The sequence below is a fragment of the Polypterus senegalus genome, chromosome 17 (assembly GCF_016835505.1).
Source record: "Polypterus senegalus isolate Bchr_013 chromosome 17, ASM1683550v1, whole genome shotgun sequence".
Taxonomy (NCBI): Eukaryota; Metazoa; Chordata; class Cladistia; order Polypteriformes; family Polypteridae; genus Polypterus; species Polypterus senegalus.
In genome coordinates, this window is record NC_053170.1 from 52,810,535 (window position 1) to 52,823,607 (window position 13,073).

The following is a 13,073-nucleotide window of genomic DNA, read 5'->3' on the forward strand; positions in this document are numbered from 1 at the left end:
GTATGGGAAATCATGCAATCTCTGCACCAAGACAGTATGAAATGTAATAAGGAAAAGGAGAAACCATAAATAAGTTTAAAAAAAAAAAGGAAGAATATTAATTTGTTCTACCGTATATGGTTAAAAGAACACTTCATAAAATAAATGTATCCAGCAATCAATTTTCTAACTCACTTATACAGTTCTCAGACACGAGAGATCAATGGCAGCTACTACATATTTAATGCAGGATGAACCTATCTTCCCCAGGGATATGCTGACTAATGTCATACCTTTAGTATGTGGAAAGGATCCTGAGGTACCTGGAGAAAAATCCAAGCAGATCCATGGACAATTTGAAAACTCCACATAGGTTAAGCCCCTTGAAAACAGTTTCATGGTGTCATGAGGCAGCAAAATGAACTAGTGCAGCATCATTTCATCCTGCCATTAAACTTCTTGGTAACTCTTTAGTTTAGGTACTGAAAAAATGCATCTATTACTCATTTACTGTACTCTTATGCAACCAAACCTTAACAAAGCCTTCTATTAGTCTTCATTACACTTATGAAACATCAGCAGATAAAAGTTATGCATCACCATACAGTGTGGCATTATAAGACCAATTGATACACTGGTAAAATTACTTGTTAATCTGAAAGATATGCAGGTTTTTTAAGTATGCAATATCAAATGAGAAATGTCTCACGTAAGCTACCTCTTGGTACTTAAGAGTAAGTGAGTAATAAATACATTTTTGCAGTACCTAAACTAAAGTGTTACCAACTTCTTTCAGAAAAATAAAATGCACGTAATTAAACTGAGACCGAATCTGGAATAAAAGTATCCTTGGAACAAACCCTAAGCCATACATACATTGATCCATCTGAAGCTGACCCGTCCCAGCAGCATCAAGTGTAATCCAATATGGCATGGTTGGCTCTCTCAGGGCATACTCATGTATACACAAAAACTTGCATGTGCAGGGACAAGACAGTGTACTTAATTAGGATATATTTAATGTATTAATTTGTTCTGTATTATAGACAGAGTTAATTCTTGCCTGATAGGATCATCTTCAGCTCCCTACTACCCTAAATTAGATTGATCGCATTTGAAACTGTGCATTATGATGTTTACTGGCAATTTGTTGCCAGGGGTATAATTGTCAAAAGGTTGGCTCAATGAAAATGACCATATTAGTTATACTTTACAAAAAAAAAAAAAAAGAGAGAGAGAGATATTAAAAGAGACATTGAGGGAAAGAAAATTCCTTCTCAGTAGAGGAAACCAGGGACTACTATGGGGTGAGATACATGAAAGCAGTGCCATGAAAGCAGCACTGTGATTCATTGAAATGAACCTGTAGAGGTTCCCGTAGGATGTTAGAGTCGATGACAAGAAATATGACATATGCTAATGCTACCTGGCCTTCTACTCAGAGGCAGTGGGGAAGAAGGCCACAAGATTTCCAAACTGGCTCTCACCATAAACTCTGCTGTCCAGTAGAGGGAGCTGCTTTTTAAAAAGCAGCTCAGCCTAAAACAGTCAAGACTTTACAAAAAACACAATGCATTAATGAGCCACTAAATTACCCAGAAGCCAATTACTTGGATATTTCATGTCATTGTGCCCCTGGTCAGCTGTCCACATTGAGCCAGAGTACTTAAGGCTGAGTTTCACTTGAAGAGAATTCTTGCCAGTTTAGTTTTCAGAAGAAGAAACTCAATCATGCAGGAGGAAGCAAAAGCATATGGCACACAATATGGCCTCAGTCCACAGGACACAAGTGGGAATAGAAAAGTTTCAATAAAATGTGAAACCAGATATTGAAAGTCCTTCTGTTTGTAGTATGCCAACTCAAGGGGTCTTCTCAAAATGGTGCATATAATGTAACATTCTCAAAACTGGTCAATCCTGTTTAGGGCCTGGAGTTGAAGCTCTGGACAGGACACACGTTCTGTACACTCACAGATCCAGTCTGGATTTGTCAATTAGCTTGGAAATGCAGGACTAAACATAAGAAAATCCACTTGGACACGAGAAAAATATATATGTATATATAATAATATTAATGATGCTCTATGTAAGAAAGGTCAGAGCAGACTATACTTTCTGAGAAGGTTGGCATCCTTCAACATCTGCAGTAAGATGCTGCAGATGTTCTACCAGACGGTTGTGGCGAGTGCCCTCTTCTACGCGGTGGTGTGCTGGGGTGGCAGCATAAAGATGAAAGACGCCTCACGCCTGGACAAACTTGTTAAGAAGGCAGGCTCTATTGTAGGAGTAAAGTTGGACAGTTTAACATCTGTGGCAGAGCGAGGGGCATTAAGCAAACTCCTGTCAATCATGAAGAATCCACTGAACAGTGTCACTTCCAGGTAGAGGAGTAGCTTCAGTGACAGACTTTTGTCACTGTCCTGCTCCACTGACAGACTGAGGAGATCATTCCTTCCCCACACTATGCGACTCTTCAATTCCACCCGGGGGAGTAAATGCTAACATTACTCAAAGTTATTGTCTGCTTTTTTTTTTATTTTTTTCATTTTTTCATTTTTATTACTATTTAATTTAATATTGTTTCTTTGTATCAGTATACTGATGCTGGAATATGTGAATTTCCCCTTGGGAATAATAAAGTATCTATCTATCTATCTATCAATATACATGGAGGACAACTAGACAAGATAAGAAAGTACGATGCTAGATCCATCAGACAGCTCCCCTAACCACTGTGTCACCATTCTGCGATGAGACATACATCATATCAGTATAAAGGACAAAATCAATGCTTTCAGTAAGAGTTGCAAACAGCAGCATATTATGTTCTCTTAGCTGTTTTGCATTGTTGCATATTTCATGGAGATCTCTCTTTTTTCAGTAATGACAGAATAAGATACAGTATGGTAATATGCACATAAATTTAGCATTATTAAAGCATGTATTAACGAAAGAGACAAGGTGTTGATAAACAATTACTATTCAAATTGCACTACACTGCAAAATATTCCGTAAAAAGAGATTCCAGAGGAATGGCATCCAGACTCTATAACAGTTATCAACTGGGCGTGCGCATGGTCTCCTGGTGTTCATGGGAGCTTTCTTTTTTGGCCTTCACTTTCCTCCCACATTCCATGCTCACTTTGACACTGAAGTGAACAAAGCAAATATGGAAGGATAAGCAGGTGATGGATTGATATTAAAAGTAAATACATTTCTAAGTTCATGTAGCTCTCAGCACATATGGAAATCCATCCATTATTTAACCACTAATTAAGATTAGGGTCACAGGAAGACTACCCGAGTAGCATAAGGCACATTTCAGGACCCATCTTTAGATGGGGCACCAGTAATTGAGAGCGCACACTCATGAACACATCCGCACAGAGCCCATTTAGCATCTCCAAGGCAGTGTAGTGTAGTGGTTAAGGCCTTGGGACTTAAACCACAAGATTGTCAGATCACTTCCTAAGCAAGTCATTAAACACACCTGTACTACAAAATATTTAAAAAGTGAGTCAAGAATTGTGCAGCATACTCATCAGGTCACTAACATTGGATAATGACTTTAGTCAACAGTAAAGCTATACTTAGTATAACATTTATGTCTTTGGGTAAAACACCAGATTACCAAACCCCATTGATAGGGCTGGGATTTGAACCCAAGATTCTGGGACTATGTTTTATCAACATTTATCATCACATCAACTTAAAACTGTGGTAGGTTTTTCTTTTTAAATAATTGCATGCTTTTTTTATATATAAATATAATTTACCAAGGTTACACTATTAGATTGCATGGTATTGTAGCGAAGGAAACAGACACTAAACAAGAAAGCTGCCGGTTCAACTACCACCTCTGACTCGCCTAGTGACTATAACCAAGATACCCAAGCTACTTGTACTCCAGCCATACAAAAACAAATGCAACCAACAATATGAAGTGCCGATATTTGTAAAATACCCTTTGTTGACATTCAATATAGAAAGACACCATATAAAACAAAGGATGTTCATCTGATCTGGCATTCTTTAGTTTCGTACTCAGTTGAACTGGTGCTTTCATGAAGTACATTTGTCTTCAGGTTGTAAGGTTACTGAATAGCCAAAGATAAGAACAAATAGTCTACTATAAACACCGTGTGTGTGTGTATTTTATATAGATAAAATGAAATGTAGTGCATACATTAAACAGTAAAACATTAACATGTAAGAAGTAAAGATACATTGAGCAGTACTGGAGTGCTTTCGGATAAAGTACATTTTAAAGGCGCTATAACACAATAGGTAAGTAGCACTAACGGCAGTTTAAATGTATTTGGATCAACTCTCGGTAATATAACCCTAGTAAAAGTCGCTACACGACCGCTGTGGTATAGAAATTACGTTTTCTACGCGATCCTGCAAATTTCTGCCTGACAACTTTGCACTGTGTGCTTGTGATTTAAGTGAAAAATTATTCTGAGAAATGTGGACGCTGCCCTTCCGTGCTTAACGGGCAGAAGGTCCAAACAATTCCCAAAACTTAACATGAAGAGGTGGGTACATCTTCTTAGATGTAAACCCTCCATCTTCCTAAAAGAATTTATCAGAAAAGCAACCTTGAACGTTGCGGGGTTTTAGTGACCTGAACTCACCTTAATGGACAGGCTAAGTAGTCGTGAAGCGCAATTTACAAAGAGAGTTTTGCTTCGATTGCGCCGATCACACTCATTCGCAATGATTTCCACTCTCCGAGGAGCCGACGGGGCACTCGAAGTGTCACAAACAGTGCGAAAAGAGAGGACGCCGCCCAAAACTGCGCAGCTCTCGACCCGGCAGGGCAGCCCAACATTCTGCGCCTCCGAGCGTCCACTTTGTTCTCACAGCCCCTGGCAGCTGAAGGCGGTGTCGTCTTCACATTGTTTACAGCTCGGCGCAGTTAAAAAGTACAACCCCAGTTTCAATGTAGTTGGGACGTTGTGTAAAACGCAAATAAAAGCAGAATACAATGATTTGCAAATCCTTTTCAACCTATATTCAATTGAATACACTACAAATACAAGATATCGAATGTTCAAACCGATAAACTTTATTGTTGTTTTGCAAATCTTCACTCATTTTGAATTTGCCTGTAACACGTTCCAAAAAAGCTGGGACAGGGGCAGGTTTACCACTGTGGTATATAAACTTTCCTTTTCAATAAGCGTTTGGGAACTGAGAACACTAATTGTTGAAGCGGTGTTGGTGGAATTCTTTCCCATTCTTGCTTGATGTAGAACTTCAGTGGCTCAACAGTCCGGGGTCTCCGTTGTTGTATTTTGCGCTTCATAATGCGCCACACATTTTCAATGGGAGACAGGTCTGGACTGCAGGCAGGCCAGTCTAGTACCCGCACTCTTTTACTACGAAGCCACGCTGTTGTAACACATTGAGATTGTGGCTTCGCATTGTCCTGCTGAAATAAGCAGGGACATCCCTGAAAACAGACGTTGCTTGGATGGCAGCATATGTTGCTCCAAAACCTGTATGTACCTTTCAGCATTAATGATATCTTCACAGATGTGCAATTTACCCATGCCATGGGCACTAATACACCCCCATACCATCACAGATGCTGGCTTTTGAACTTTGCGCTCATAACAATCCGGATGGTCCTTTTCCTCTTTGGCCTGGAGGACACGACGTCCATGATTTCCAAAAGCAATTTGAAATGTGGACTCGTCAGACCACAGCACACTTTTCCACTTTGCGTCAGTCCATCTCAGATGAGCTCGGGCCCAGAGAAGCCGGCAGCGTTTCTGGGTGTTGTTGATATATGGCTTTCACTTTGCATGGTAGAGTTTTAACTTGCACTTGTAGATGTAGCAACGAACTGTGTTAACTGACGATGGTTTTCTGAAATACTCCTGAGCACACGTGGTAATATCCTTTACAGAATGATGTTGGTTTTTAATGCAGTGCCGCCTGAGGGATTGAAGGTCACAGGCATCCAGTGATGGTATTCGGCCTTGCTGCTTACGTGCAGAGATTTCTCCAGATTCTCTAAATCTTTTGATGATATTATGGACAGTAGATGATGAAATCCCTAGATTCCTTGCAATTTTACGTTGAGAAACGTTGTTCTTAAACTGCTGGACTATTTGCCCACGAAGTTGTTCACAAAGTGTTGAATCTTGCCCCATCCTTGCTTGTGAATGACTGAGCCTTTTCGGGATGCTCCTTTTATACCCAATCATGACAAACACCTGTTTCCAATTAACCTGTTCATCTGTGGAATGTTCAGAACTGGTGTTTTTTGAACATTCCTCAACTTTCCCAGTCTTTTGCTGCCCCTGTCCCAGATTTTTTGGAACGTGTTGCAGGCATCAAATTCAAAATGAGTGAAGATTTGCAAAACAACAATAAAGTTTATCAGTTTGAACATTAGATATATTGTCTTTATAGTGTATTCAATTGAACATAGGTTGAAAAGGATTTGCAAATCATTGTATTCTGTTTTTATTTACGTTTTACACAACATCCCGACTTCATTGGAATTGGGGTTGTAGAAAGACGCAAAGCTGTTTTCCTCATCTCTTCTACTATCAAGTACTGCCAATTAAAAAAAAAAGTTATAATGTGGCAGTTTCTGCAACAGTCATGTGGATGAATAAATAAAACTTCTCTGTCAGAATGCGCCTGGCGGCGAACGGCTCAGCGCCGGAGTCCAGAGAGGAGGGCTGGGAGAGGGCGACCCGGGGTGGGGGCGCACTTCTATGGAATAGATCAGCATGTTTGCATTTACTTCTTTTCAATATCAGTAAAGTAACTCTCACACAAATAACAATTCATAAAGACAATATAAAAATGGTGTCCACAAACGAAGTGATTAGTTCCTGCATTATAATATATTCTGCGGTCATACGTAATTTCCGTTTCAAATGCAAAAATAATATATGTGTGTGTGTGTGCGTGTATGTATGTGTCACACACAAGCACACCTAGGAGATGTCCTCAAGGCTCGGCGATCGGATTACAAAGCAGCAGGACACATGGCTGTTAACTCCTTTGCCATCAATTAAAAAGGGGTCTGTGAGGGTAATACCCCAACTTTTCCCTGATTTGGAGATCTAGTTACTATATATTATATAGACACATGGACACACACACATGAATATGAGTAACCAATAGGGGGCACCACTGCGGTTCAAGACACAGTAATACACAATACAGTCACAGGTTCACGTAATGGATGTTAATTGATCCCCAATACTCTCCCAAAGTGAACACAGTCACATACGTACAATGTCAAGATAATTAGACCTGGGAATGCTTTCGGTATACTAATGTGTTGTATAAAACGGAATAAATTCCCAAGTAGTATGGTAGAGAGGACTTTAGGGACTTGATGTTATTTTGAAGAATCCAGGTGAATTGGATGAATGCGCTCACTGGACTGAATAGCATGTTCTCTCCACAATTATTGTAATGTTCTAATATACATGTACTGCACTCCATGTACAGTATACGTCTTTGTGCATCATTTATTAGTATTGCATTATTGTTACTATTCTGATAAGGCTTGAAAGTAAGAATGTTACTGCACTATGTACAATTTATACCAAATTGTCATATACTTATGATGATAATTTTGAACTTGGACTTTAACTATGCCTGCAAGCACATGTACCCAATTCTTTCTCGTTCATGCACACTGATATACCTGGCATCAGTGAATGGTGTGTGCATTAATGTACAATTTGGTGGACTTCTGCTCTAGCCATTTTTGTTGCTCACTTTGTGCTCAATACTACCAGGATCGGTACCAGCACTCTGTAACCCTGAATTGGTCAGAAACTGGATGAATACATTTAAAGTTTACTTGCAATAGTAAGGAGCTGGATCCTAAAAATATTGATGAAGAGATCCCTGAAACAGAGTAGATTTATTACTTTTAGATAGGCCATATTCTTTCATTATAGAAGTAAAAATACTGCACATAAATTGTTATTTTGATGCGACTTAATAAGCCTGAGGCAACCTGCTTTCCCAATTCTATGTTGGTTCTACTTTTGCACTTAGAGCTGCTAAGATGGCCTCCCTTAACTGCACATATCAACTGAAATTAGCAGGATCATAAAATACAAGGGAATTCACTGAAGTGAACTAAATTGAAAATTCAGAAAATTACTGTCATTCCTAATACTGTAATTACAGAACAAATTATTATTCTCAATAATAAGCATTTTAATGCCAGCAAACCTGACAAGCATTAAGCAGGATATCCTCGACTGGATGACTTCTGCGTAATTAACATCTGTGTTTTGAAGAGTTAGTAATAATCCATATATTTACCAAGTTATGTACAAAAAAAAAAAAAAAAATCTCAGAATGTCCGTAGCAATTGAACATTTAACTTGGGCTGCAGATCTGGAAGCTGCATAGTAGGAAATGAGCACTAAGCTATAAAAGAACCATTAAAAGAAACAAACTGCGCCATCCTTGAGGCAAATCTTTTTAATGCCATTTTAAAGACTTCCTTCAGCTAGTAACAATCAAGGGATTTTTTTTCCTCTCAACTGTATTAAATTATCCCCTACAGTCATAGTTAACGTTGCATGTGCAAATTGGATCATATCACCTGCTTCAGGAAAAAGGCTTCATTTCAACACAAAGTTAAACAGAGCGCTCAGCTCACCGCGGTAGCAACACTGCTGCTCACGCTTTTGCTCAAAAGGGATGATTTTAGAGCATCATCCCCTCAACCACAATGATTTATCAGTTATTTATTTACAAAAAGTAGAACAGGCCACACAGCATCTTTAATAGAAATTGAATTCCTGCTCTTTGGTTTGTTTAGACCATTGGCAGCTGTGTATTTGTTTGCTCTACAGATTTTGCTTTGTGTGACTTTGCCTCGTTTGTACCAATCCTCTAGTCTGAAATGAAATTATATCCCCTTGTTTGTTTATCCTTGTTTTTCTACCCTCTTCCGGTGTGTAACCTGCCTGTCTGCTTCTCTTTATCCGAGCAGCTATTTAACAAAGCCATTTACACATGCAGGTGTAGTATTTCCAATTTAAAATATTTTGGAGTTTCTTCAGTTGAATTTCATTTTTTACTTTTAACGATTCTCACGTCTTTCACGCTGAACTGCATTATTTTCTCAAATGGTTACTCAAGATAGAATGACTGGAGACTGGAAAAATGGGCAGCATTGCTGCCTCACTACTTCACTGACCTGAGTTCAATTCCCAGTCCTGGCATGGGGAAGTGTGTGCACATTTGCGATTCATTATTAGTAGTTATCATGCACATTTCAAGGATGTTTGTGTGTCCAGTTAACTAATGACCGAGTGAGAATGTGCATAGGAGTGACCCCTGTAAATATTCCATGTTCCATCCTGGGTTGGCACCCAATTTAAGGCCAGTACTGCAGATGTAAGTTCAAGCAACCTTTGACCATTTAATGGAAAAAATGACTTACAAGAATAATGTGTGGTGTGTACGTGGTCAACAAGAGTGGCAGAGCGGTTAGCATGGCTTCCCCAAAGCCCCAGTGTGAAGTTTGCATCTTTTCCCCATAAGAAGCGATTTCAAAAAGGAGGGTAGGGGTCTGCTACTGAAGACTTTTGTGTGTGGATTCGGACAAGTCTACAGAACTCTGAATATGGGATGGACTGTGAAGTTAAAGGAAGAGAGAGAGAGAGATACAGTTCTGTACACATCGTCTCCAGTGTTAAATTAACTCTTATGTTGTTAAAGTAAGCCATAAAAGCAAAGATAATGTATGAAATACTGCTAGTTTTGCTGAGTATGACAGAATTTCTGAATGTTTCAATGCTTTAAGTTGAACAAGAATTAGCAGTTGTGGCTGTAATACCATAGAGAATGCTGCTGTAGATAACAGTAGATTCAGAAGATGGATGGATAACTATATAGAGATAATTAAATGATGCTGAAAATGTTCCTCTTTGAAAATACATGTTTAACATTTGGTAGGTGAAGAGCATTCAATATTTGCAGAACAAAAATTAGATGTAATTAAAGAGCAAGATGAAATGGGTGTCCTTAAAAGCAGAGTTTCATGACCTTCTCATGGTCTTGATTTGTCCTCTTCTCTAGTATTGTACCACTGACAATAATTTCCATGCATTAGAGAATTTAAAATATGCACTTGTTAACAAATAGAATCCAGACTGCATTCATTCTCTAATCTGCAGTTTTTTGTCCCTCACACTCTTTAAATATCCTGTTTTTTTAATGGCACTTTATACTTGGTTATGTGGTTCCTCATAGAACCATTGCTTGATAAAGAATCATTTAATTATTTCAGATGGTCTTTGCCTGTGAAGTAAGTTGTTTGCACTTGAAAAACGTTTCTAACATGTGAACAAAACAGGAATATTTAATGTATAGCAGGCAACAGAGATCAAGAAAATTTGAACTGAGCCTGTGTGATTATATACTGTGAGAGCACTTTAAAAATCAGGATTCACAAATCTGTTATCTATTCCTGATTATTTACCGAATCTGTACTACTAAATAAATTAAAGTACTTTCTGGAATCTTTATGTGGATGGTTCCCCTTATTGGTCTGAAGAAGCACCTTGGATAGCTTTATTTGTAAGGGTGTGTAACATAGTGCTAACATTCAGATAGTAAAATGTAATATCTGCTGATGAAAAGAGCAACCTGAAAGACACTTATGTTCCTTCATTCTGTTTGCTTTTAGTCTGCCTAAATACAGTATATAACTTTTTTTATTAAAACCAATCATGACAAAATGGAAAAGCCTTAAATTTTTATCCCAGATAAGATGATTATATGTAAAGTCTGCTGATCTACCCTCCTGCTCAGAAAATTGTCTACCAAAGATAGATAGATAGATACTTTATTTGCACACCTTAAAAGTCCCAGGTATAACAATCAAAAGCATAAATAGCACATAACCACCAGAATCTTCTTCTCCAAAGTAATAAAATATATTGTGTCTAGAACTGTTAACACTTGCTTTTACTGCTCAATATCAAGTTTTTGAGGCTGATATATTTGACATCACTACTTGGCATCCTTGGTTAAGCTGCCCATTTAATGAAAAGTCAAGATTTTTAATTAACGTTCTAAAAGCGTTTTATGATTAACCTATTGATGCGCTAAAAGAATTTCAATCTTACTATATTTTGTTGATCATAAGATTCAACATGAATATTTTATATAGTTATAAGACTAAAAGTATAAAGCTTTTTTAACCTGTATGCTCATACCTTCTGCAACTAGAATGGATCCATTTGCATCCAAAGGCACCCAATACTCATTTTCTTACCATTAACCACATTGTCAAGGCATTTGGTGTACATTACATATAAATATAAAAAGAACGTATATTCAGATAGCGGACCTCCTCTTTTAGAACGTGTGGTATTTAAATGAATCATTAGAAAGTTCTAATGGTTATTTTCATTGGTTCGGTTGGCGTAACCGTTTAGGAGACATGCGGATGTGACGGGACCGTCCCGGATTCGTACGCCTCTTGCGATAGGCGTCTCAAGCGCAGCAGTGAAATGAAACATATGTCCTAAAGCCGGCTGTTACTGTAAAATCAGAGTGTGATGTTTAAAATGTGCCAATATTAAACAACTTCCCAGAGCGCTTCGATCACAGCATATGAAACCTCGCCGCAGCAAGTCGGCACCGCTAAAATAAGCCATTAAGACGCGGTCAATTGGAAAGAAGGCTACGGGGCCGCCGGCAGCGTGCTCATTATTTATCATCCCATATCCTTTGAGTCGCACCATGATGTCCATCTCTCCTGCGCATCATTAAAATAAACCTCGCTGAGCGCAGTATTAGAAGGCTAAGAGAATACAGCCCTTCAGTATTTCGGGCTGTAGGTCGCTACCTAAGCAACGTGCATTTGTGCCAAGTTAAATACTCCTCTGTGCAGGTGGCTGCCTATTCCGATACAGCAAAGAAAGTTTATTCGTTAAGCTTTTGGCAGCCCGGCGAATCGTGACTTCGTTATGTTGAGAAGCCCCTCTACGCGACCTCATAGCGGGTTGATGCGATGTTAAGCTTACGGTTACCTGAGGAAGCGCCCATTAATAAATTATTATTATTATTAAGATCCTTTCCTTAAAGTAGACAAGAACAGTTATTTGACAAGTGGTGCATTAGCAGAGCCTTTTTGTTTCGGAACATCAGGTGAGCCGCTTTAGGGTTAGGGAGACGATGAGTGCAGCGCCGATCGCAACCTCGGCTTCTTACCTTTGCGGGAGACTTCATTGCCAACACGTTCGCTGAAATCTGTTCCTTCGTATATTTATTCTTTGTTTCAGAAGTGTTTTGTTCTTTCTGTCTTTGCAAAAACTAACAAATCCGCCGCGGTAACGTCTTCTTTTTCCCTTCAGTTATCCCGTAAATGATTGGACCCGTGCGCTATATTGCAGCCCTCCTTGGTAAAAGGCGCACAACATCCTCCGTCTTACTGCACCTCAGTGCTACTGCTTTTCTATAGTGGTCTTGTCTACTACAAACCGAGACCCCCAGCGGTGCGGTAAGAAAGCGCGGAGCTGGATTGCGTTTAAGGACGGGATTTCTCAGGGAGATATGGTGCGCTTCGCACGGAGATCAGTTCGCGCTTTCAATTCGTGCCATTATACAGTCAGTTTAAAAATACACATTTGAACTTTTGCTCATATGTGACTACGTATCTGCACAGCAACAAATGCCAAACAAAAGGTCAAACTGACTTAATTTATAAGGATGATTGTAAAAATTACTTAATGAAGGGGGAAGCAAACGATTTATTAGAAAGGTTTGTCATTGTAATTATGAAGGCAATAAAAATACTAGTCCTCATTCTCACAATTATTTTATCAACAGTATGTTTATTTCTAAATGGCACATATGAGTAGCACTGAAGAATCACAACACGAGCCCAGATTATCTCCTTTCCCAGAGAGTTCGCACGTTTTCCTTGTGCTTCAGGAGTTAATAGAAACGGGTTACAGTTGTAAACGTGTTAATGAATGTGTTAATTTTTAAATCATTGCCTCCTTTAAATTTAGTTTGTAAACTGCTTTATGAAGAACAACTGATTAGCAATTACTATACAATTTGGGTTCTAATAG

At 38.8% G+C, this 13,073-nt stretch overlaps 1 protein-coding gene across 2 annotated transcripts in view; it reads right to left on the reverse strand.

The window, feature by feature from the left end:
- dlgap3 (discs, large (Drosophila) homolog-associated protein 3) overlaps nucleotides 1–12,638 on the reverse strand; it is an 828,395-nt gene extending 815,757 nt beyond the window's left edge. For both annotated transcript variants that reach the window (XM_039739473.1, XM_039739474.1), the window contains exon 1: nucleotides 12,208–12,638. The gene's annotated coding sequence lies outside the window, so the exon portion shown is untranslated. The remainder of the gene's footprint in view (nucleotides 1–12,207) is intronic.
- Nucleotides 12,639–13,073: the final 435 nt, after the last annotated feature.